General features: G+C 32.5%; 1 pseudogene; it reads left to right on the top strand.

The window, feature by feature from the left end:
• Nucleotides 1–27,019, top strand: part of LOC149570997 (poly [ADP-ribose] polymerase 2-like) — a 98,987-nt pseudogene that overhangs the window by 57,422 nt on the left and 14,546 nt on the right.

Here is a 27,019-nt window from a genome sequence, read left to right as displayed (position 1 = left end):
AGTTGCCATAATCTGAAATAATAACCATATCTTTGATGTACTGATATATTCAGGGGGACAATATTTATGATGCAATGCTGAATCAGATGAATGTTACTGAAAATAATAACAAGTTTTATGTTATTCACATTTTAGGTGCGCTCTTTATCCTTTTAAGATGCTTGAAAAGATCAAAAGAATTTTTAATTTTTACTTTTACATCTGTCTTAGTTTGTTTTGTCCTAAAGAAATTTCAGGGTGTTTTTATTTTAATTGGACAATGATAAGTGATGTTTTTCTTACTGCCATCCTCAATAAATAGTTTTAAGTTTTTCTTCATTTTGAGTTTGAAAACAATAATGAAAGTCACTTTTTCACTATAAGTATTAAGCTAATAGCTATTGGAAGTTAGTGATATGCCAGAGTAGATTGGTATAGACTTTTCAATAATTCTTGCCTCAATTGCACTCCTTGTGGTTCACTTGAGCCAAATTTGTGTTGGGCAGTTTATGTTAGGTCTAGAATCATGTGTCCTTATGGAGATTTTTTTGTTAGTTTGTTAATATTTGATATTTTGATCACAATCTTATAGATTTCATATGTATGAAACTGGTTTCTATTTTCCCCAACTCCTTTTCTACACATCTATCTTTTAGTTATTAGATATTCACATGCAAAGGGCTGCTTTACACAGCTGAAAAATTCTGCTCTGCCTGTACACACTCTTCCAATCAAGCATTCTAGTGCTCCATTTTTTTGAAATAAACATTTCCTTGTATATGAATAAATGAGAAATTAAATCCTCTCATGAACCATGCTGGATCAATTGTTTTGACGTGGTGACAATTGGGCTTGTTTGCATTGAGACATAAAGGTTGTCCCAAAGGAATTAAGCTGAAGAATTTGAAAATTAATTGAAGAGTCTTAGATGCATACTAGATCTTTCATATGCAAGTTTGGAGAATTTGCACTTCGATTGTTGTTAGGGTTTTTAGTGTGGAGTTTGTGGATATTGAAAACAAATTAGTAATTACATAAACAAACAACAAAAATTATAAAATATAAGGACAACTCACAAAATAGAGTAATAATCTGACATTCATATAAAATTTGCATGTACAATATTCTTTACATTAGGGACAACAATATTTTCCTCGTCAGCCTGCCTCCTCCCCCCTCCCCCTCTCGCTTATACCTCCTTTCACTTCAGTAAGAGTGAACATGACCTCTTTGTTTGCTACCTCAGGTGGCTTCTTTCCCAAAATCCTTCTTCAATTCTTGGGATGCTTCGTCCATGTTTGATTTGCTTGCAACCGTGCTGTGGGAGTCCGCCCTCTCCAATCCCCACCGCACCTCCTCCTTGTCTCATAGCTTCAAGAGTAAGAGCAGTTGCCCAACACACCAATGGTTTGAGGAGGAATAAAAGTTCTTTCACCACTCGATTTGCTTTTCCTTCTCCACCCTTCCTTCCTTATTCATCCAATTGAGGCTTGCCCACATTTGCTTTCTATGCCACAAGAGCAGTTGTTCTTCCTGATGCAGTGTAGATCCATCTGTGCCTCTTTCCTGTAGTTTGTGAAGCTCTTCTAGCATACCTTATTTATTTGCCACCCTTCCCCCTCCACCTTGTATCTTAGTTCCCTTGTTTCCCACACCTCTACTCTCTATGATATCCTTGACCAATCCACTCTCCACCTCACCCTCACCTCGTTGCCACCTCTTCACATTCTCTAGCATCAATGAGGCTATAAGATGCATGAAAAGGATAAGGACAATAGACAAGGAGTGGTCCCAAGTAGAGAATTTCAAGCTTGGTATTACAGTTTTGGGCTCCTTCCTCATGTGCTCTCTAACATAGTGGTTTTAACTGACTTTCTCAACTCCTGGTCCCGACATATTATCTATCTGATCTATAAGTCTAGATCAATCTCGAACTTTGACAATGAAATTACCATCATGGTTGGGCATATGTTTTCCAAACACTATGCTACCATGCTGAAAAATATTCTATCTAGGGAGCTTGATCGATGACATTGCTAGGATATGGGGTCGACCAATTTTCCCCCGAATTTCTAGACCATGGGCCGCAATCTGACTTTGTGAACTATAATTGAGGTGGCTTGACATCATTTGACAAAAAATTGCTATTGTTTCATAGGCTCTTTCAGAAGGCTTTTGACTTTGTTCATTAGACAATTCTCTTCAAAAGACTTCGAGGCATTGAAATCTCGTAGACTCTCTTGAAAACCATTATGGGTTTATTTGAGCGCGTTGCTGGTAGATTTAGGAATTCGCAAGGATTTTAAGATCCTATTCAAGTCACCATTGGTGTGAAGCAAAGCTTCTCTCTCATCCCCACTCATTTGGGTATCTATACCAACAAGCTCGAGGCTTTCCTCCAGGATTTTGTGCTCCCAAGAGATGGTTGCTAATTACACCAGATTTTGATCTCTATTTTATTATTTTCCGAGGATGTGGTTCGTTTGGCTTCTTCCTTGGAGGGGCTTCAATGACTTCTTGATGAGATGGCCTCCTATGATTCACGATAACTAGTTGTGAAGTTGAGAAGACCTAGGTGATGGTCTTCAACTGCTTGACCTCACATCTCCATTTCTACTTTTAGGGCATTGAGGTTGAGATCAAATCTTCCTTTACTTACTGGAGGGTTAAGTTCTTCAAACCTTGTTTTAGTATGAGATTGGAAATGTAGCCTTGGGTTAATAAAGGGCTCTGCTCTTCAACTATGCTTGAGAGACAATGCTTCAGAAATCACTTTTAAGATACTATGACACTGTTCTTTGTTCTTTTTCTTTCTTGCATGTTCTTTCCATGGACACTATTTGGTGCTCTTGCTACTGGCTGTTGCCTTGTACTCTTTCCAGTCCCTTAGACCTTTATGGTCTCTTATTGGACATTAATAAATTTATCTATCATATCTATTTGAAATTTGTGTAGTCATCTCTCTTTCTCTCTCACACACAAACCCACATTTACACATTTACAAATATATACCTATATATATCATATATGTATGTATGTATATATGCATACACGTGTGTTTGCACTAGTAAAACCTTTTGAGAATGGTTTGTATAAAACTAAATCATAATTGATTATGTCTACAAATAATTAAATTAAACATAATTCTACTTTGAACAATTGAATTACTAATACAAACTATACTTATAAAGAAGTAATGCAATGATTAGAATATACAAATGCACGTACACACGTAGATTCAATGAAATGCAATTTATAGGTAATTCCAAATGTATGCACATAACTATAGATGATTGGTATTCTAGATGCAAATGTTGACTGTACTAGTAATGATATAATTTCAATGCATACATTGCAAATAATTATAATCATTTTTTCTTTTCTTGTAAGTCTAGTTGTTAACAATGCTGCAATAGTTGAATACTAGCTTGAAGACGTATAGAAGTGATTATTGGTGATTGTTGAACTAAAAATATATTGATAAACCATGGCTTGTTAAATGACCAATAACTACCAAGACTTTTGAGTACTTGTTAGTTAGATGAAGTTGCTAATAATTTGTGAAAACAAATCTCCCACAAGGCAATTGCTACAAAATTTGCTAATTGAATGAGTTAGATATAAGAAATGTTTTCTCAGTAGGATAAATGGTTGATAGATATGAGAATACAAAAATGAATCAAAACATGGATTTGTTTTTGACTATTGGCTAGTAATGATATAATTTCAATGCATACACTGCAAATAATTATAATCATTTTTTCTTTTCTTGTAAGTCTAGTTGTTGACAATGCTGTAATAGTCGAATACTAGCTTGAAGATGTAGAGAAGTGATTATTGGTGATTGTTGAACTAAAAATATATTGCTAAACCATGGCTTGTTAAATGACCAATAACTAGCAAGACTTTTGAGTACTCGTCAGTTAGATGAAGTTGCTAATAATTTGTGAAAACAAATCTCCCACAAGGCAATTGCTACAAAATTTGCTAATTGAATGAGTTAGATATAAAAAATGTTTGCTCAGTAGGAGAAATGGTTGATAGATATGAGAATACAAAAATGCATCAAAACATGGATTTTTTTTTGGCTATCGGCTAGCATGTTGTAATTGACCCATTCTAGCCTTAATTTTGTAAGTGACAAAATGCTTGTATAAAATGGCTCAGGGTTAGGGATTTTATGATGTGTGACGATGATTTAGTAGCTTTTTGTGGTGGTATTGAGTTGCAAGAGGTTGCAGATTGTAATTAGGTTAAAATCACTAGATAATAAGAATATTAGAGTCGTCATTTGGTTGGCATAGCCTAGGGATTGGGTGAACCACGTTAAATCATTGTGTCTTGTGTTCTCTTTTGTGTGTTTTATTCTTTTCTGATATTGGTTATATTTGCTCGTAATTGTTATTTTTGTCTCTCTATTTCTAACATTTTCTACAGGTGATAATAGTGCTTTTGCTCTTTTACATGAATTTCTTCCTTAATAGCAACAAATCCTATCTTCATGATTACTGTCTATGAAGTTTATCACTTTGAAATCAAACTCATCATCACTAGCATAAAAGCAATATTTAGGGGTCTTTGACTTGTAAAGTTTTCTAGGTTTCACCTTCTTTACTCTTTTAGGACATTGATACGAAAAATGATCAAATTCTTTGCAACACCAACAAGCAAAATCTTTCTTAACTTTAGGTTCTTTCTTTATAATCAATGAAAGAATTTCATTAATCTTCTTCTCTTCTTCACATATATCTGCCCATTATCTAGCAAAATTACTACTAGTGTTTGCACTTTTGGTTAGTGCCCTTTTATCCTTATGTACATTAGTTCTAAAAGTAGTCTCAGATCTAGGTTAATTAGACTTCAATCTCAATTGATATGCTTACAACTTTCGAATCAAAGCCTATTAAAATTTGGCATAAGTGGTATAATTTCTTCAATATAACACCATGGTCTCATAAGCAAGAGTGAGTAATCTCAAAATCTTAAAACATACCTCATCTTCTATTATAGTTCCACCAAAACCTTTAATGCTTGCAACAATCTCAGTAATCCTTCGAGAAAATACTCTAATCGATTCATTTTCCTGCATTCTTGTATTCTCAAGTATTGTTTTCTAGTTCTGTAACCTAGACTTCTTTTTATGTACATCTCCTTCATAAGTGCTTATAACCTTGTCCAAATATCATAAGCAAGATGTAGAAATTTTACCTCAACAAATTCATATTTTGGAAGTGCAAAGATTAGTGTTGCTCTACCATACACATTATACATTACTTGTTCCTTCTACTCAGCAGTGCAAGAATCTAGATATTTTTCTTCCAACACATTCTTTTGAGTCTTTATAGCCATCCAATAGTCTATCCCCATGCATAGCAAGTGAGTCCTCATCTTGTCCTTCCAGTTGTCATAGTTCTCTCCATTGTTTACCATACTGGGTAAAGAAATCAATGCATACAGATAATAGATAGGAACAACAGAACTCCTATTATTCGCATATACCAAAGGCATTACATAGAAATGATTTACAATGACCCAAAAGGGTGTATAAATACTTTTCAAAGGGTTCCATCGGCTACATGAAAATTACTAAAGGGCCCGTCAGCTACCTAAAAAGAACCTTCCCAAAGGGACCCGTTGGCTGATCGTACTGGGTAAAGAAATCAACGCATATAGATAATAGATAGGAACAACAAAACTCCTCATATTATTCGCATATGACAAAGACATCACATACAGATGATTTACAATGACCCAAAATGGTGTATAAATACTTTTCGAAGAACCTTCCCAAAGGGGTCCTTCGGCTACATGACAATTACTGAAGGGAACATCGGCTACCTAAAAAGAACCTTCCCAAAGGGACCCATCGGCTGACACACACACAACAAGAACCTTCCCGAAGGGCCCTATCAGCTGATAGACAATTTTATCAACAACATCATCCCCCCCCAAAAAAAATTCATCTCTGGACGATAATACAACAAAACTCAAATAACAAATAACCCAATTACATCAAAATGTTAATACTAAATAGCAGGATGGGTCCTTGGTGTAGTTGTCCGTGCTCTCAACTTGTTTAGCTGATTCAGCATTAGTCTTCATCCATCTGCCTGTGTACCATGTCCATTGGGCAATGGCACCAAATGTTTACTGTAGTGGGTAAAGAAATCAACGAATATAGATAATAGAAAAGAATAGAAGAAATCCTTATATTGTTCGCATATGCCAAAGACATTATATATAGATGATTTACAATGACCTAAAAGGGTGTATAAATGCTTTCTGAAGAACTTTCCAAAAGGGGTCCATTGGCTACATGACAATTACCGAAGGGCGCATCGGCTACCTAAAAAGAACTTTCCTGAAGGGACCTATCAGTTGATACACACACAAAAAGAACCTTCCCGAAGGGCCTCGTCGGCTGATAGACAATTTTACTGACGACATCCATCAAGCTTCAGACTTTCCTTTCTGAATCCCATGGATCTCCTTAAGCTGCAAAGCTTCTTGATCAAGGACTTGATGCTTTGATACCAATTGTTTGAAAGTAAAGTCCATCAATATAATTGAAAGGGAGGGAGGGTGAATCAATTGTATGCCAACTATAAGTTAAATCCAACTTAATAAATCCAAGTACAATAACCAATAATGTGCACAATGCCAAGATATAGAACATACACAATGATTTGTCAACTATGGAAACTCTTGATCAAATAGAAAACCTCGGTGGGGATGGAACCCATAATATGATCTACTGATAGTGAAGTTCCTTGTGAAAGGATGTGACTTTGTTAGTAGGCAAATACAATACAATCAATACATATAGTTCCTATTAGAAGATTCTAGCCCTGTTAGGAGCAATAAGGAAGACATTTGAACCCAATATCCAAATTGATTCACCACTATTTTACAAAATAGATTTCAAAATAAAAAATCTAATTAATTTCCAATATCCAAAGCCACTAACCAATTGTGCAACATAATTACCAATACAGTTCTCAAATCGGCATCAACATAATCTTCCACTTTGCTCTAATAAAATTCACATCCTTAGACTACATCTGCATCAATACAACACAATGTGATACATACAACCCAAGGAAACAATCTTTCCTTTATACCTTGTCCTATAACTAATTTATTTAGCCTTTTGGGCTTCCCAGATGTATAATTAAGTATGTAGGACCTCATTAAGATATTACAATAAAGTTCCACATGCTACAACACACTTCACAACTTCCACCATAAATCCCAATACAAGAGTTGACTGTTAGTGAACATATCACATGTTACACTTTGGCGACCTCCATAGAGAAGTCTCTAGAATCTGGTAACACGAATATAGCATCACGAACATGTCTTCAACCATGATCTAAGCTTTCTCACCTTGATTCCATCTCGCTCATCAGATATAACTGAAATATCAACAACCTGTTTCCTGCACACTGACCTGCTACCAATCTTTACTAAATCAACTGTAACTAGTCCAATCCTTCATATTAATATATGCGAGAACAGATATAGCATCTGAACATATTTCTGAACAGGAATCAAAGCCAACATATTTAATCTGTCATATCCTATCCTCGCTCATCAAATCAACCTCTGCAATTTACAGAAATGTTGTCTGACATAAACTCAAACACATATGTGTTGACATCAATGACAAATCAGTCATTAGTGCAACACATAAACATCCAATCCAAGTGCCAACCACTCTCGTAATCCATACAATATCCCCTTAATCCTAGCAATTTCAACCTTGATATTTTACTTTTTGAAGTGGTTTATTCTTGGAAAGGGCTTGGACAAAATGATATATGTACCCACACATTACCTTTTTATGTGAAGTCAACCTATGTAGCATTTATACAAGTAGTTACACAGGCCCCATCCATGGGAACAATTCAGTCCTTAAAACCATAAAAATGCATACTATATAGTATTACCTATGAAGTTTTAAAGAACATAGCTTATGATTTTTTTCTTGAAAACAGATGATGGCCACATTTTTTAATGTCTTTAGCTATTGGTTGAAGTGTTCAATAGATGTTATTGGTTGAAGAGTTCAATAGATTTAGTCAATATTGCTTTACTTGACAATTTGCAGAAGATGACAGTGGTGGAAAATATATGGTATACAATCGATGGGGCAGAGTTGGTATTAGAGGTCAAGATAAGCTCTTTGGTCCATTTGGCTCACGGAATGACGCAATTTTAGAATTTGAAATGAAATTCGTAGATAAGACCAAGAACTCTTGGTCTGATCGACACAATTTTGTTTCTTACCCAAGAAAGTACACATGGTTGGAAATGGATTATGAAGGAGATGATACAAAAAATGTAGGTGGATTGATCTACAGAATTGTGATTTTGTTGCCAGGCTAAGTAGCATGCTATTTGGATTTGTTAAATTCTTATGTCAAAGATGTCAATTGTTTTGTATTAACTCTGAATTGTCACTCTCCAGTAGATTGAAATGAATGCAACTGATTCTTTGTGCAAATATGAACCTTGAAAAAGCAAGCTAAATTACTGTGTTGCATAGTTTATATCTGTCATTTGTAATGTTGACATGATGAAACAACAAATGATGGAAATAGGTAAATTCATTTACTCTCATGCTTCATGGATATATTTTTCCTGATTCTAAATAAATTGAATATTTACAAAAATACAATTAAATCTTATTGGTTTTAAAGAACTTTAAAAAAACATCTTTGATGGCTAGATGCATATTTTCTTGTAAGTTGAGAACTACAAAAGTGGAATGTGGAACTTTCTCTAATAGATTGTGGGAATTAATATTTTATTATTTGTGATTCTAAATCGATTCTGGATTTTAGTTTAGAATTACAAATTTGGTAACCCTTATTTATTGATTTAATTATGTGAATGGATTTGTAAAAACATTTAGTCTATTTTTCCTAGTTGAAAATGATAATTGTCACAATAAATTTTGTCAATGAGTCATTAATGATGTGCTCACTTTTTTTTTCCCTATTTAAAATATAAAAGCCAAGTAAACAGTCCAATTTTATGTATATTCAGGTTATAATGCTGATAAACTACCTCTTGGCAAGCTAAGCAAGTCAACCATCTTGAAGGTAATTGTTATAACATTTTTAAGGACTATATATATATACAGACACACACACATGTGTGTGTATGCATATAGATGTATATATGTAAGCACATACATGATTTGACACTACTGGGTGCACAAGTAGATAGTACATGGCCACAGATTTTCCTGACATTCTTGATTTGAGTTATCCACAACTAAGCAATATATGTTGCATATGTTATCTGCAACTAAGCAATATATGTTGCATACTTTTCTTCATAAATACCATAGTGTTCCTAGGGATCTTGGGTGGTAAGCTTATATTTAAGGAATATTGATGCTTGATTTTGTATTGGCATCCAAACCTAGCAGTTTTGTTTTCAACTTGTGAGACTCTAAACTTGAGCTTTTATCAGTGGGATACCTTTTTTATTAGTTTTGAAAATATTTAAAGTTATTATATATTGCTTGTTTTTTAAGATGAAAAAATTGGCTTTAATCTGATTGAACACTTTGCAACAGGGTTATGAAGTATTGAAGAGAATTAGCATTGCAATTTAATGTCAGAATAGAAATGATATTCGATATCTTAGTAGGTATTGATTATTTCCTAAATGCATGAAAAAAGTTGTATGATCTCCCTCCAAAATTTCCAACCCTTTTTCATTTCTCAAAGGCACTTATTTCTGAATATACTGAAACACTTTGCTTTTGTTTTCAGATTCAGGTTTGCAGGTTTATTGTTTATTGAAATTTGAAATCTTTAGCATAGAACATGATATATTGCGTAATCTAAAAGATGCACAACGAGACACAATTGTATTCATGAGTAAAATACCATTTTCTATCTCCAACTGCACTCCAAAAATTTTATATTCTAGAACAAAATATAAAATTTTGACCTCATTTAATTGCAACATTAACATTGGTAGGTAAGTTATATATATATATATATATATATATATATACTGATTATGTTCATACATTGATATCAAAAAGATGTGTATGCATGGCATTGGAAATCTTCTAGGATACATGACTTAAAACTCAAAAAACATTAAGAAATTCAGGCATTTTTGATGTAGAAGATTAAAAATAGTTTTAAAAACTACAACGCATGCCATAGATGAGTTTTTTAAAAATTGCTGAAGTGTAATATCCATGGTGACACCACCTTGGAGGATAAGGAGATGATAGAATGGGGTAACAAGTTTTTGTGACAGGGGGATAGAGGGGCCTTAATTTGGGGATGGCAAGGGGACGATGGCAGGGGATAGGAGGTTGTATATACTATACATATGGTACTTAAAATGCTAGTTATGAAAAGATGTATTGCAATGTAAGATATAAAGATGTAAAAGAGTAAATTTTTGAACATTGCATTGAAGTGGAACATCGAACGTTGAACATAAATAGTTGAATCAACAAATAGTCAACATCGGAACATCCCCCCATCCTTGACACAGGTGGTGGAATTTGGTGATGCCGCTGGAGATGGAGTCCCAAAGTCCCATGTCCATCCCCATCTTCAAGACATGGGGTAAAATGGGGGGTATGTGTCTCCATGTTACAATGGTAATATCCCACCCAAATTTTTATAGTTCAAAATTATAAATAGATGGTTTTATGCAACAAAAACTTTAGAATATTCATTAACCAAAAAATACCCATATTTAAACAACTTCACATTTGTTATTGCATTATAAATTCAGAAATACAGTAACATAACTTATTCCCATCTTAAATACAATAGTAATAGTCAGACTAGATAATAAAGATAGAGTGAAGGCACAAGACACTTGGTGTGATGTCTCCAACAAACAATGGGGTTCTCTCCATTGTATCCTGGCTTGAGGGTTTCCATCCTCAGGCTGGTTGAAAGCTGAATGGTTCCCAAATATCGCTTCAAGAGAGAAAATGATAAGCAAAAACCATAAACCAAGAATGAACCTCTAAATGTCCTCTTGTAGCCATTTTCATGTCTCGTCATTTTCCTCTACTTGACTCTTCTTATTTCTTTTTTTTCTTATTCCACTTTCAATTAATGTTTCCTTTTAATAATAAATTCATATAATAAATATACTATTAAGTCTTTTCCTTTAAAATAAATGCCATGTCGAAGTAAGAGATCCATCTATTAACAGCTTGTCTGAATGATCTCGACAAGATGCTTTAGGTCCAACACTGCAATACAAGAAATATGGACCCCTGCCGACTTACAATAAATAGTAAGTATCTAGAAACCATGCTGACTTACTATAAAATAGCTTGTATCTCGACTCCAATTTCGAAGATGCCTATGTCGAAATGCACACTAATCTTACAAATTCCTAATTAGCCTACGAAGCCATGGTGAAAAGCGATAATGACACATCAGAGAATAATGGCTAGAAAAAGGGGACATTACATGAAGCTTAGGAAAGTGTTTTGTATTCTCTTTTAGTTGTAATATCATCAAGTTTTTGCTGCTAGAGAAGAAAAATGAGTTCTCGAATGCTCAAAACATGCCCTAGAATGCAATTGAAAATAGAGGCATTTTTGCATACCCAACCAATTAATGTGCGTGAAGACCCAAATGCATGCATTACAATTTGCATTTTTTCTCTAGGAAGCCCTATAGGGTTTTAGAAATGCATTTCTGCATATAAAGGAATGTGCTTGAGATGCCACAACCAAGGACGATCTTTTTAGCCTCCAACATAGATTTATGATGCTCTTTGTCATGCCGAAAATTCAAGGCAAAAAAAAACCAATTTTATTTTTAAAGGCTAAAATTGAGTTAATTACACACATACTAGATTGAGTTGCAACTAGGTTACGACTAATTGAATGTTTTACAAGTTTCCATATTGTATGACTACATTATAGTGTGTTTAGGTTTTAGGTTTTCAGTTGACATTTGATATTTTGATGGTTGGATTGATGCATGGTTGAAGGTTTACGTTTTTGTTTCATGAATTAAACATCATGCTTTAAGTTTTCCAATTTACCTTAAGGTTCAATAATATCAAATTCCAATTAAACATTACCTATAATGAAATTTCTTTAACGAAGCTACCACGAGGCTAAGGTTTCCATTTTCTTTAATATTCATTTAAATGCACATTTCTTTACCAATCTGGCACCACCTTGAAACTCTTGGAAGACCTATGTGACAATTTGCATTATTAATAATTGAGTTCACATGTATTGCTGATACAATTGACACATTAGATAATTATGAAAAGTTAGGTTGCTAAGACCAACAAGTCCTATATATAAGGTGACACTTAATATATAATTGATCTTATAAGTTAAGTACATAATATATAAAGTATTAAATATATATTAACTCATACATTATGCATTATGTAAATAACTAAGGTATTAAGTCCACATACAAAATAATATAAGTAATATATTATATATTAATATATAATATCTATATATAAAAATAATTATTTAAATCAATATACAGATACAAAATAGTATATATGTTAAATAACATATAATACATATGTTATATATATATCTTGATATATTGTTGGGTGGATATTTTACAACTGATAGTTGTGTGAAAATCCACTCACAAAATAGGTAGACTAGCCATAGTGTGTGAGAGAAAGTCTCTCCTACATTAAAGGGAAGGCTCCCCCTTCTCACTGTTCTTTGGATCAACTCAAGGTAAGCAAGAAGTTGAGAGATTTTGTAAGGGGTGTTACCAATATTCTTTCCTCATTAACTTTTAGGAAATAATCCACTTACCTATGGTGCGAGTAATGGTCAAGATGAAATCTCTAACTACACTTCTATCTAGTAGCTGGAAACAGTGATACCGATAAACCAACACCAACTCAAAGGCTGATTGAAAGCATATCGGTTTGGCTTCAATTCTTATTTGTCTAATTTTGAAGAAAAAAACACTACCATTGGGGTGCAAAGGCTATCATAAGTAGGGAAATTCTAACTAGTTTTCATGAATTTGAGATGGTAACACAAGCTACAGTCAAAGCTTCTAGTCGATGTATTACTATAATTGCTCCCAGTCAAAGCTTCAGCTTTGATTGCTTCTTAACTCGCTACGCTCTATTATTGAACACACAAAAATTACATGCATGAAAGACAATAGGCACAAATTATAGTGAAAGCTTCTAATATGCTCTATCACAATTGCTAATCTAAAGTGTTTCTTTGTCAATGTTCAAATTCTTGAAGTCAATTTTCTATTAAGGGGAGAGGCCTTGAATACTCTTGCAGCTGCACATACATTGGGGATTGAAATTGAAGATGATCTTATTCTTGATGGGAAGATAAGAATTGTAGCAAGTGGGTTTGAAGAAAGTTATTATTCTTGTAACTCATTTTCCTCCAGCACAAGGATGGATCCTGCAGTGCAGAGATTAGCAAATGAGATACTTGCCCTCAAAAAGAAAATAGCTCAAGGCATATTCTTTGTTTGTCATGAAGATATACAAAGGATGCCTCTTCCAACTTTTCCTCATAGGTCTATTAATGGGAATCAATAAATTGTTAGGTTCACCATCTAAGAAGCTTGTAATTGAAGCACCATTAGTGAAGGTAATAGTAAAGCATTCTGTATCTAAAACTAGTCATCTTGCTATTCTCTTCCAGGAAAAGGAAGAAGATATAGCTAGCAACTCTCATATCTGGCGAATGCAGTCTCAAAAGGCCCGTGATGAAAAGATGATGAAATTTTTTTCTTCCAAGGTTCAAGATGGCTATGTCATAAAAGTTGGCATGCAAGCAAGTTCTAATCAAGCTAAAAATGATGTATTTGTGTCTCAAGGCCATGAACTTGGGAACACTTTGCATAAATGTTCTATCTTAGAGCTTGAAAAGGAATTTCTCATAAATTATAAATATTTTCTAAAGTTAGAAGTTTGTGAGTAGCATGTCGAGGCAGGCAATACTATTATGTCATTATTGAAATCATATGATCAAGGTTTTCTTGATCATCCTGAGGTGTCGGTGATTAATGAACCAGTCAACAAGGTTGCAATAGACATGAAAAATTCAAATTTTTTTTGATCAAGAGGATGTCCAATCCAAAATCTTGCTTGGTTGAAGGCTTAATAGAAAGCTAGAGATTCCACATGTATCTGAACATAGAAATACCATTAAAAAATACACAAAGAAGATTGTTCAATTTTGGAGGAGCAGTTTCAATTCATGGACCTTTCTTTGAGCAATAGTACACATGATTCATCTCAAAAAGGTGAATTTGTCCATCTCTTCCAAGAGGCATTACATCAGGCTTTGACATCATTGCTCTAGTTATTTGTGTTCCATCAATATGAAGTTGCATGTGAGCATGCAAGGTACTAAAAAAAATGAAGCTATTTTGTTGAGCCAGTAAATGGTTTCATCTAAATTTTTTCATTTTTGGCTAGTTTTAATTAAGCAAGGTTTTTCTTTGTTTTCAATAAGAGTGCTTGCACATTTTTGTTTTATTAGATTTGTCTTGCTTTAGTCACATTAGATTAGTTTTTCTTTTTTCGCCTAACTCTATTGCCTAATAGAGTGGATGAAGGCACTTAGAGAACTAGATTCTATGTCACTCTTTGTTTCCAAGAATGAACGAGTAACATTCCCCAGATAGAGTCAGTTGTTGTCTTGCATTTTGTCACCACAAAATTTAAGTAAGATTATGAAACTTTTTCAAACTAGTTTCGCATTTCTCTGAGTTTAATTCATTATTTAATTGGTTAGTATTGATCAACCAATCAATACTAATTGATATAATGGATCCTTTTATTGAAGGCTTTTGTTAAGTCTTTTTTGTTTTTTTGTTTGTCGAGCCTATGCTTGATTTTTTTAGCTTTCAACATTCTTTTTCTTGTTTTCAAGTGTGCGTTTGTTGGCTTTTGGTCTTTTGGTTTTGCTCAAGTTATTGCTTTCGATTTTTCCTTCGATTCGTATATCTTAGGGCTTAATTAGAGTTGTCAATCAAAAGATATGATCATTTTTGTGCCCGAATTGTGGACTCTCTAGGTGCAACTGCATGAATTAAAATATCATGTTATATTTTAAAGTTGACATTCACTTTTTGAAAAATATAACATAAATTCACTTTATGTTATGTTTTTAAGTTACTTTATCATTTTAATTTTTTATTAAAGTAACTATAGTGCACTTTATGTTATATTTTTAAGTTGAGTTGCTTTTTAATTTTTCACTTAAGTGACTATATTAATTATATAATTTGATTTAATTTTTGAGTTTTAATTCAAAACATCTTAATAAATATTACTTTTTGAATGATATTTGCACATTATATATTAAAATATATAGTGTAAATATTATTTATGACTCAATTAAGTGACATTTCTTCAAAAATTAAATAAACATGTGCTTAATTGATCACTTAAGTTGTGCAAACATGTCCTTCAAACCCATCTGCATAAATATGCAAATGCTCTTAGAGAATGAGTTTTTGAACTAAAAGCATGTAAATGCCTTTGACTTAAAATATGCAGTCACCCTCCTAGAGTGAACAATGAATATTTGAGTTTTTAAAATGTGCAATGACCTTCCTAGAGTGAGTTTTGCATGTTTTAAAAATATGTAATTGCACTTGGAGAATGTGTTTTTGCCTTGAAACATGATTTTAAATATGTAATGACACTTGGAGAATGTGTTTTGCATATGTTTCATACATTTGCAAATGATGAAGCTGAATTTGAAGAAAGAAGGGCAAAAAACTTCATGTTTTTCCTCTCCAAGAACATGTTTTTCACTAAAAATGAGCAGATCTGCCCATGATATGGCTTGAAATCCCCAAGAAGAGGGTCATTTTTTAATCTCTTGGCATTATGATGCCCTAAGTGTTGAATCTCATGCAAACAATTGTTCATTTGATGACATTTTTGAGCCATGTTTTTGTGAAAAACGCACAGATTTGGGGAAGTTTGATCACTTTTTGGCTCAAATAGAAGTTGTTTTGAGGTTTACATCCATATATTTGCTATTGAAGAACACATTTTTTCCTTTAGATGTGAAAAATGCTTCATTTCATTCCTTCTATGAATCACATTTTTGCTAAAAACGCCCAAAAAATTGGGTTTTTCGTTCACTTTGTTGTATTTTGGAGCCACATTTTTGCATTTGGGTACATTTATATGCATTTGGGAAAGTTGTTTTTGCATTCAGAAGAAAAAAATGATCAATATATATGCATTTGTGAGCCACGTTTTTGGAAAAATGACCCAGATTTTTTGCATGAAAAATGCACTTTTTGTTTAAAAAGCTCAAAAAATGGCATTTCCAGCCCATATGTTTGGATCAATAGGGGTTGCTTTCGAGTTTTAATGCATGCTATTGCCATAGGAGACCATGTATTTGGCATTTTCATGTCTCATTTTAGCCCTTCACATGTACTTTCTATTTCACATCCAATTCATTGCATATGTTCTATGAGTATCTAATCAGTACTTCGAATATACTGTTCCTCACAGATCCATTTTGCCAATATTATCATGGAGTTAGAATCCATATCTTCCAATGATGGAGTCAATCCCATTGAAACTTTCATTTTGCAGCAAGTCAATATATGTCAAAATTTCTAAAAAAATAAAGACATCTAGTAAAGAAGGCATGTTTCAAATCAAAGAAGTGGCAATTCATTGGTCTTCATTTTTCCAATGGTTGTCTGAGAACCTGAGTTCAAGTAGGAATGCGCTAAGCACTTTGCTTAGAAGAAGTTAAAATTTTTGGTGGAAAGTTGTTCCAAGTTTACATCTGGACATCATCGAGAAGGTCTTTGAAGTGTCAGAGACTCCATAATGTGCCAATCGATAAAGGAGAATTCATGACAACTCGAATGAGAAAAAGCTTGATCACATCGAGTTTTCAAATGACAATGGATAATTTATCAAAGAGAGTCAAAGACTATCAAAAGAAGCAACAACATGGTTATCAAGGTAAATGCAATGACACAAAATATAAGAACTTCCAATTCTATGATCATCTGGAATAACATCACCAAGTACAAGCACTTCAAAGAAATCCCTAGGATTGTTTCCTTCTTTTTCGTCTTCTTTCTTCTTCGTTCATGTTTGTAGTTGGAGAGGATGTATTGCAGGAAATTGCGTAATTACATGTAATACAATTTGCATGTGTAATGACATGTAATCCAATAATTTCTCTTGTTAATTAGACTGGGATAAAGTTGGTTGAGTTGCTCTCACTTTTTCCTACTTTTTGTCAACTCCTTTGCCTATATAAAGGAGTGCCTCATCATTGTGAAAATCAAATTTTGTTGTATAAAAAAAAAAGCTCTGCTACACTTGTGCAAACATAATTTTGATTGTGTAGTACGAATTTGGGAGTAAAGTGAATTAAAAGAAGTAATTGGATTCGAAGCTTTGACTAGAAGCAATTGTGATAGAGAAAATTAGAATCTTTGACTATAATTTGTGCCTATCGTCTTTGACTCATGTTATTATTGTGTGTTGAATAATAAGAGCATAGCGAGTTAAGAAGCAATAGGAGTCGAAGCTTTGACTGGGAGTGATTATGGTGACACATCAACTAGAAGCTTTGGTTGTAGCTTGTATTACCATCTCAAATTCACGAAAAATAGTTATCATTTTCCTACTTCTGGAAGTCTTTGTGCCCCAATGGTAGAGGTTTTTCTTATAGAATAGAGATCATACACTTCTGGAAGTCTTTGTGCCCCAATGGTAGATGCTTTTCTTATGGAATGGATGAAAATGAGACTTAGAGCCAAACTTGTACGCTTTCAACTAGCCTTTAAGTTAGTGTTAGCTTATTGGTATCACCATTTCCAACTACTAGATAAAAGTGTAGTTAGATATCTTATCTTTCCCATTACTCATTTTGTGAGTAAGTGGATTCTTTCTTGAAAGTTAAGAGGATAGAGTATTAGTAACATCCTTGATAAATCTCTCAACTTCTTGCTTACTTTGAGTTGATCCAAGGAATGGTGAGAAGGAGGGGCCTTCCCTTTAAGGTAGGAGAGTCTGTCTCACATGCAGTGGCTGGTCATCATATTTTGCAACTAGATTTTTCACAAAATTGTTGGTTTCAAAATATCCACCCAACATATATAATAAATCATATATATATATATATATATATATATATATATATATATATATATATATATATATATATATATATATATATATATATATATATATATATATATATATATATATATATATATATATATATATATATATATATATATATATATATATATATATATATATATATATATATATATATATATATATATATATATATATATATATATATAATAAAATATATAACTATCAATAACAAAAATTCTGAAACCCCTACTTATTTATTTTCCCTCCCCCTACCTATTCTATATACCCTATGAACCAACTAACCTACCCTACTATATTCCCCTCTCGCCATCCCCCATCTACCTTTTTCTGCCCACCCTTTGGGTAGCTACTCAAGGTGCATTTATCGGGTTTGGCCAATCAGAATAGAATGGCCAAGTAGGAAATTCTATTTGGCCCCTAGGAACCCTGCATTTATGACTTCATCTATTTTCTCTTAGCTGCTGTGCCTATAACCAACAGTGGGTGCACCTACAACCTTGGCATGTGTACTCTCCAAGTGGGTGGCTCTTTAAGAGGGAGACTGCATTTAGCAAAGGGGGAACAACAATAAGGAGGGGGCCCACCCAAGCAAGGGTACACCAATGGCATCTTTATATATATATATATATAAATATATATATATAAAACTTTACTATAAGTTGCAAAAGGTGGTGTAAGGGAAAGATAAGAAAATGAATGTTGGGAAGTGGGAGAGGTGGGGCCCATGTGGGGTCTCGCCCTTCCACACAAACATTCATCACAAATTTATTTTATATTATTTTCTTTGATTTACTTTCTTTAAAAGTGTAACATGCTAAAATTACAATATGTTTTTTTTTTCTCGTGGATTTTCTTTTGAATAATATTAAACTATGGGGCTTTTTTTGATGGGAAAATATTTCAAAAGTATATTCTCTGTGAGTGACCTTTTTCTTGGACAATGGAATTAAATGCTTTTCCTATACAAAAGCCAAAATCTTGTAGGTGGTGTTTTTGCTTGTCTTTGGAAATTTCCTGTATTTGGTTATATTTTTCATCGTCCACTAGGTTGACTTTATGGAATAATTTTATAGTTTCATTTATTTCAATTGTCTACTTTTATTAAGATCAATAATGAACATAAGTTTGACTGATTAGCCTTTCTTCATTCTAATAGTTACATTACTACAAGAATATTAATTTAAACCAAATATTTATCTCTTCCATAGTGCAATTATTCAAATACATCTACCAATCACTATAATGCAACTTTGCAATTAATTCAACTACATGGTATTCATTTGAATGCAACTATATATCTTTTATACATCAAATTTCAACCATTTCAAATGTAACTTTAGTTATTTCAAGAACTATTGTCTATAATGACATGAAATCCTTAAAGATCCAATACATTATCATTCAAGTTTCACAATGAAGCATTACTGCTTTCCCTCTTTACTACTGCGCCACCACCACCTCCCCATCCCCAAAATGCTATGGAATACATTGAAAACCAACACAAGTTAATTTTTTTATGGCAAAAAAGTGGAAACAAATTGATGTGGTCTTTGACATTAAGTAATGGGTCTAAGCTAGCATCAAGTTCATTCATTCATCCTATGTTTCAAATGTCGGAGTTGCAAGCTTAATTTGTCTCTTAGACAAGACATTTTTAAATTTCACCATAAGTGTTGTCATTATATGCTATATGCTATATAAAATATTTTAATACATTTCGAATAAATAAATAAATAAATAAATAAATATATATATATATCCCAAACCAGATATTTACTTGTCTTTCCTCAAAGTATGTTCAGAACTAAACATATGCAGATGTATTGCAAAAATGTAATAAAAGCTAGCAGAAACCCCAAAAGATATTAGACCGTTCTTTCTCAAAATGATATACAGGATTCAAGCATATAAAAATGCATTAGAGACCTACAATATAAGACTAGAAAGCTCTCATAAAAGTCCTTAAAACAACGTTACTGCATTATACAATAGCAATACAATAACCAACATTCAAATCCAATCTTTGAACAAAGATTTTATAGTTAGATTGGAACACTTAGAGAAGAACTTGTAAGCGCATATGGGACACCTAAAGTGACATCTCCACGGAAAAAAGGGGTTGCATCCACTATTTGTCGGCACGAGGGGCTACACCCTCATGCTAGCTGAAAGTTGAAGCTTTCCGAATATTCTTGCAAGAGAGAGACTGAAATCTTATTAATAAACCAAGCATAGCCAAATGAATGAGTCTCATCTTCTTTTATCTTCACAGCTGTGACTCTTCGACTCCCATCTTGGCCTTTCATCTTATCTCTCTCTATCCTTTTTAGCCCACTTTATAATATTAAATTGACCTTTTATAATTTGGGTCCATGTTCTGCAAGTCAATTTTAATATTATATATAATATGTCTTTAACTTTTATGATGTCCCAAAAAGGGGACATTACACACACACACACACATATCGCAGTCCCTTGCTGCACCCTATTTTTGGTCCTTTGGGAAACAGTCCAGAAATGCATCCCCTATCGTCCTCAAAACATCATGGAATATAGGTATTGATAAATGAATAAGATTTGAAGGATCATTGATTGATGAATATTTGAAGAAAAAAATGCAATAAAGAGTATCAGATGATTGATTTGCTGTGATGAGTGCTTCAAGGCCAATAAGTTTTTGGCATTGAGTGCTCATATGATGATTCTAAAATAGTATAAGTTATATCTAGAAGATAGAATATGTAGAAAGATTATTTGAAGATCTTATTGAAGAATGCTTTGCATTCCTCCCCATTAGATGATAGCTACCTGTGGTTCTAATCATATTGGTTTTGGGCTATGAATATTGCACTATCATGCTTCTAGTTTCTCAATTTTCCTTTTGAAGAAATAATGATGTGCTCTTTGCTGCCAGTGAGGTTGGCTATCAGGGATGGATTGCAAGCCTTTGCATTGCTACACATTAGGATTTCAAGTTGTATGGTTTGGTGAACATGGTTAGATGGTTTGTGTAGTATTTCAATTTAGGTATCTTTTGATGGTTTTCTCTACAGCTTAAGATTTGTTCTCATATTTGTGATATTGTTGTGTGTATGTTTTTGGACAACTCAAGTTTTTGCGATGTCAAAATTTGAGTTCTTTTAGCCTAGACAAAATATAAGCTAAGACTTAAGGGATCAAGGAGGAACGTGTTGTGTTGTGTTGAGCTTCGCATGCCATTCAGAGAATGTTTTGGAGCTATTTGGTAACACGTTTTAATGACTTTCTATACATGTAATATTCTCTTTTTGAGACATTAAAAATCATTTTAAAATTAAAAACTAAGTGTTCAAATATAATGACAATTAATTATTAAATGGAGCAATTATGGTGGTTTTTTGTGTCAAGCAAAAATATAAAATAAAAAGTCACTTTATTCAAATTAAAAGATAGAGAAATGGAATGCCAAGAGACAAGTTGATGGAATGTAAAGAGTTCCACAATTGGCTTTGAAAGAAAAGGGAGGGACACATTATTATTATATATGGTTAATTATTCTATTAGAATAGTTTTGAGAGCTACTAATTTTTTAGGAAGCTTGAGGATGGAAACCCTTGGGAGTACTCTGGAATTGGATAGAAACCCAATTCCATCCGTAGGTGAATTTATTTCAGAGTTTACATTTGTGCTTTAAAGGATAGTTTGTGAAGATCATTGGAGCTTCAAGATATTGTAAAAAAGGGAAGATCTTGCATAATTTATCAAGGCTTTATAAAGGTATTTTCAAAATTTAGATGGGTCATGAAATTCTTGTATTGATCTTATTTGAAATATTGTGGATAAAAGACTTTACAAAAGGCAATTTTCGGGTTTAATCCTAATAAACTCATAGTCTTCTATACCTCCATGGATGGAGCTAATAGTAATCTCTGAGAATAAGTTTAGTGGAGAATACAAAACAACAGAGAAAAATATTTGAATTGACTTGCTCTAGAAAGGCAAAAAATTATGATGGCACTTTCTACGTATATATTTATGTTTTTTTGAAGCCTGATATTGTAAGTTTGCTGAAATTTATTGTTGCTATGAATTTTTGAGAAAATGCCATTGGAATTATTTGTGTGGGACTAGATATAAGAAGTTATTTGTTTCCATTGCAAAGGGCATTAATGTGGATATAAATGTCCATTTGGTAATTCATGAATTAAGCCTAAACTTTGGTGGACAAATAATTTATACACACAGAGACACAAAGAGTCACAATAACAAGAATCACAACGATTCATGTGATTCGGCAATTCAATTCAAGCCCAACGATTTTTTGTGAATCGATGAATCAAATTAGCAATAAAGGGTTTATGAAATAAGTTACTCACTAAATTTCTAGGGTTTTTTTAATTTATCAATTCATGGATGATTCGATTCCGATTCATGGCCGATTCTTGATTTCATTCAGCCTTGCTAATTCTGATCCAATTCTGATTCTCATTACTTTGACAAAGACACAAATATATATGTATATGTATGTATTTAATTCAATTCTGAGTCTTACTATTAGGTATGGAGATGATTTGGAGGTTTGAGCAAATTTAAGTTGAAGACTACCATGAAGTCTAATATTTGGGGCAAACATTTGGAAAGTTCATCGGATTGATAAAGGATTGCACGATAATAACAAAAATATTGATGTTCGAACTTTGATGACCTTGAGATACTTATAATTGCAGCTTTTTAATTTTCTTTAGGTGATAATAATATGTGTAGGTTTTTTAGATTTGGCTCTCTCATTCGGCATGAGTCTTCTTGTGACAAACTGATTTTCATATCTAATTCATAAACAGTTTTAAGTAAAAACTCCCAGCATAATATGTAGATAACTGAATCCTTTTCCCATGATATTAAATGCTTTCAACATTTAACTGAAGTTAACTGTAATCATATTCAAGATCAACGATGGACTATTCATAACTGTAATTCAGGATCAGCTGAAATAAATAGATTAACGACTAACTATTCATAACTGTAATTCATGATTAGCTGAAATAAATAGGTTAATGACTAACTATCATAACTGTATACATGATCAACGTAAAATAACTATAATCATATTCAATTGAATAACTAGATCAACGACTAACTATTCATAACTGTAATTCATGATCAGCTGAAATAAATAGATTAACAAAACTGTAATTCATGATCAACTGAAATAAATAGATTAATGACTAACTATCATAACTGTATATATGATCAATTAATTAATAGTAAATTAAATGCTTAACAAGAAAGAAAAGAACATACAAGTATCATCGGAGGATCTTTAGCTGGTTGTGCAAGCCTCGACATTGGTGAGAGGAGAAGCATTGACATTGGCTTAAGCTCCCAATCTAAGACCATGCTTATCTCCACACATTCGACTAAATTAGAATCGCCCTCCCTACCTCGGGATCGAGCTTGGGATGTTCTTTAGTCCAGCCACCTGAGCATCATGGTGTTTCGAATGTCTGCTCAATTATGAAACAAAAATGCTTACATAACTTGCGCTACTGACATCAAGTGATCATTAGATGTCAAACATGCTTGTAAACTACTTTGCGGTTTACCAACCCGATCACCACCACTCAACTTGACAACAGGTTCCATTTTATGGATAGGCATGAGCTATTAAGTATTTCATTATTTAAGTTATTCATGTCTAATATGTTTTTTGTGTCCTTGTAGGTTCATTCCACCTCTTCACCATAGGTGGCTTCATAGCCAGTGATTCGCAGGTGCTTGAAAGATTATGAGCACTTTTCCTTTTTTGCACTTCTTCACCATTTCATGGCTACATTGAATCCCAACTATTTTGGAAATGTTATGAGCACCCTACTCTTAATATCTTTTATCAAAAATTATGACATCATAAAGCATATTGTTGAGTTGAGCATTAATCATTCGATAGTGTTTCCAATTTAGATTTTAAATGTTCTTTAAGACACTTACATATGAGTTGTATCCAATTGACATATGGAAGTTTAAGAAAAAAAGGATTGATAATAATGAAATTGAGTAAGAAGCAACTCATATTGAATCTTGAAAATAAATAAATTTGAAATGATAAAATCTTAGATGCCTAATTGGCTGCTTTGGAAGTAATAAAATAATACTGACATGTCATAACATGACCTGATGTAAACACTAGATATGCTTGAGTCCTTTTAATCCGAATTGGGATTTACTCTTCTTTTGTTGCAGACATATCAATGCAAATTTACTCCAAGGGCTGAGTTCTTAAGACAGAATTACTCTTGTAGTGGATGCATAGACTGGAAGTAAATAAAAAAAAACTTTCGCTTAAGGAATTATGTGGAATCAAATGCTGGAGATGTTAAAAGAAAAAAGAATGCAGTAGTAATGGAAGGTTAATGATAATGCAGATGTAAATGTTGAATGTGTTAATACGACAAGGTAGACGAGTATATATAAAAGGTGCCGAACTTCATGACTTCAGTTTAAAGGAGAGCCGTGCCTTCTTGGCTTCCGTTGGTTATAGAACATTTATCATAACAAATTACCAAGTGTGTAAATCGATAAAGAAAAGAGAGGGAAAAAAAAAAAGGTTGGAAGGAAGAGTTGGAAAGACTATAGTTTCAAATATTATTATTATAATATATACTTATATATGTTCATGTAAGTATATTAATGGGGTGACATCATTAAATTACGTTATTATATTTTATTGGTGTCATTTCATTTTTATATTTATATGTATGTATATAAGTATTTATTATAATAATATGATGAAGATTAATTAAAAATCTCTTGAGGTATGTTTAATATTTTAAATTAGATTTTTTTATGTTTTTCGTAGATTATTTTTCTTAATAACTCATACGGTTCCAAAAATGTACCCTGTGATCAAGTTCTTGCGTCCTTTCCAATAAGTTTAAGGTCATACCTTGTCATGTCCCCTTTTTTGGAGGTAATTTGATTTAATTAATTTAATTAATTAAGTTGTCCATAATAATGAATATGCTATGAGGATAACTAATTAATTATTTTAATTAAATAAATAAGTGGTATTAAGTTAATTATTTATAAAGTTATCAAATAAACAAATATTAAAAGGTAACTTTATATTTAATTAATTTAATAAAGTGACTTGAACTATAAAATATTTTATAAAGTCACTTAATAAATAAAATAATGTTCTGAAAGTTTCTGAAGAAAGTGGAGAAAAAAGAATAAATAGGCATCTTGGGCTTCATTCTCGGCAGGTAGATTTGTTGTTGTAGAAAATTATTACAACCATCTACAATCAAGTTTCTTTGGATATTTTATGCATTGTTCTTATCATTTAGATGTATATTAGAAGGTAAGTTTATAGGTGAAAGTTTGTAATAGATTTAAGCATTATTCTTGTGGATGTAAGCCAAGAGTCTTGGCTATTTCATACTAGCATTGTAGTTGACATTTTATGTGCAACAAAGGAGACATAAGTTGCTGGTATGATATAGTTGTAATTGAATATGTATTTATCATTCATGATCAGCTTATTAGTTTGCATGTCAATTGTTTGACAAAATGTCAATTGGCTGTAGGTTCTCTTTTTGGCATAAATAATGTTATAATTATGCATACCAAGTGTTTGTGTTAATATCACTTGGCTATAAGTGCATTAACGCCATCATAGGTTGCATCCAAAGTGTTTGTCATAATTACTATTTGTTGTAACAGCATATTGCAAGTAGTTTTTAGTTACATATATGCATTGAATATTGTCAAAATAAGTTGCATATTCATGTTAGGTCATTGTGTAGTCAATTTTGAGTCTTCTTGCAAAAGATTCTCATTGATGCAAATTGAAGAAAGAGTCATTAAAGAAAACTGAATTACTATATCAGTCATATGACCTTTGCATATGAGTTGTTTGATGAAATTTCTTGAGCCTTTATCAGCATTTTGAGATCAAATTTGAGCAGGGACATTACAGTGGTATCAGAGCTATTGACCTACCATCCTGCTGGGTCGATTGGACATTAAATTAGTTAGTTAATCATGTTTACTTTAAGTACCCAGAAGCAATGGAACAAGGATATGAAGAAACTTAAACAAAATTTGAAAAGGTTGGATGAAAGTCAGAAAAGGATGAATGAATTCATGGTTTCTATGTTTAAGAGGACTACATCACAGAACAAAGAGAAAGAGGAACAACAGGTCTCTACAAGTGAGGTATCTTGTCATGCCCAAAACTTGAGGGCAAAAAAACACACACACAATTTTTTTTTTTTTGACTTAATAATTAAACATGCCCTAGGTTTGAAAAGATTGATAATAGTTTTAGTACAGGTTCTTTACTTTATGTCTTCAGGTTATAAACATGAAGGCGATTATATCGTTAAGATTTTGAAGCTTAATCGATTAACACTTAGCTATATAACCATTTTAATAATGAAAGCATATATAAAAGGAAACAATACCAAACTAACATAATCGATGCTAATTAAAAAAAAAATTATCTAACGTTTAATAAAAAAAACTAAATTAATCTAAGAACCAAACTAACTAAATGTAATATGCACTGACTAAATATAAATCACTAATACATTAACACTAGTTAAAAGAAAACATTATAAAAGAATTATAGTTCTACAAGTTAAATGATGATAGAACCTATAATTCGGCATGATACACAGTTTATAACAAAATTAACTTACCCTTTTAATTCTAATAAGATCACCATTCTATTAATGCCAAAATTAAAACTATATTATAGCTAAACTTAGAATATACATATATCTACAAATATCAACTAATTAAAATCTAAACTATATTACATTAAAACCAATGTAATAGTAAGCTAACTAAGTTTCTTAACAAATTAAGGTTACATATGAAACTAACTATGAGGAAATAT

The sequence above is a fragment of the Cupressus sempervirens genome, chromosome 2, assembly GCF_028749045.1.
Source record: "Cupressus sempervirens isolate cs-2001-9-10 chromosome 2, ASM2874904v1, whole genome shotgun sequence".
Taxonomy (NCBI): domain Eukaryota; kingdom Viridiplantae; phylum Streptophyta; class Pinopsida; order Cupressales; family Cupressaceae; genus Cupressus; species Cupressus sempervirens.
Note: the sequence above shows the minus strand (reverse complement) of the source record. Positions and strands in the feature narration are given on the sequence as shown.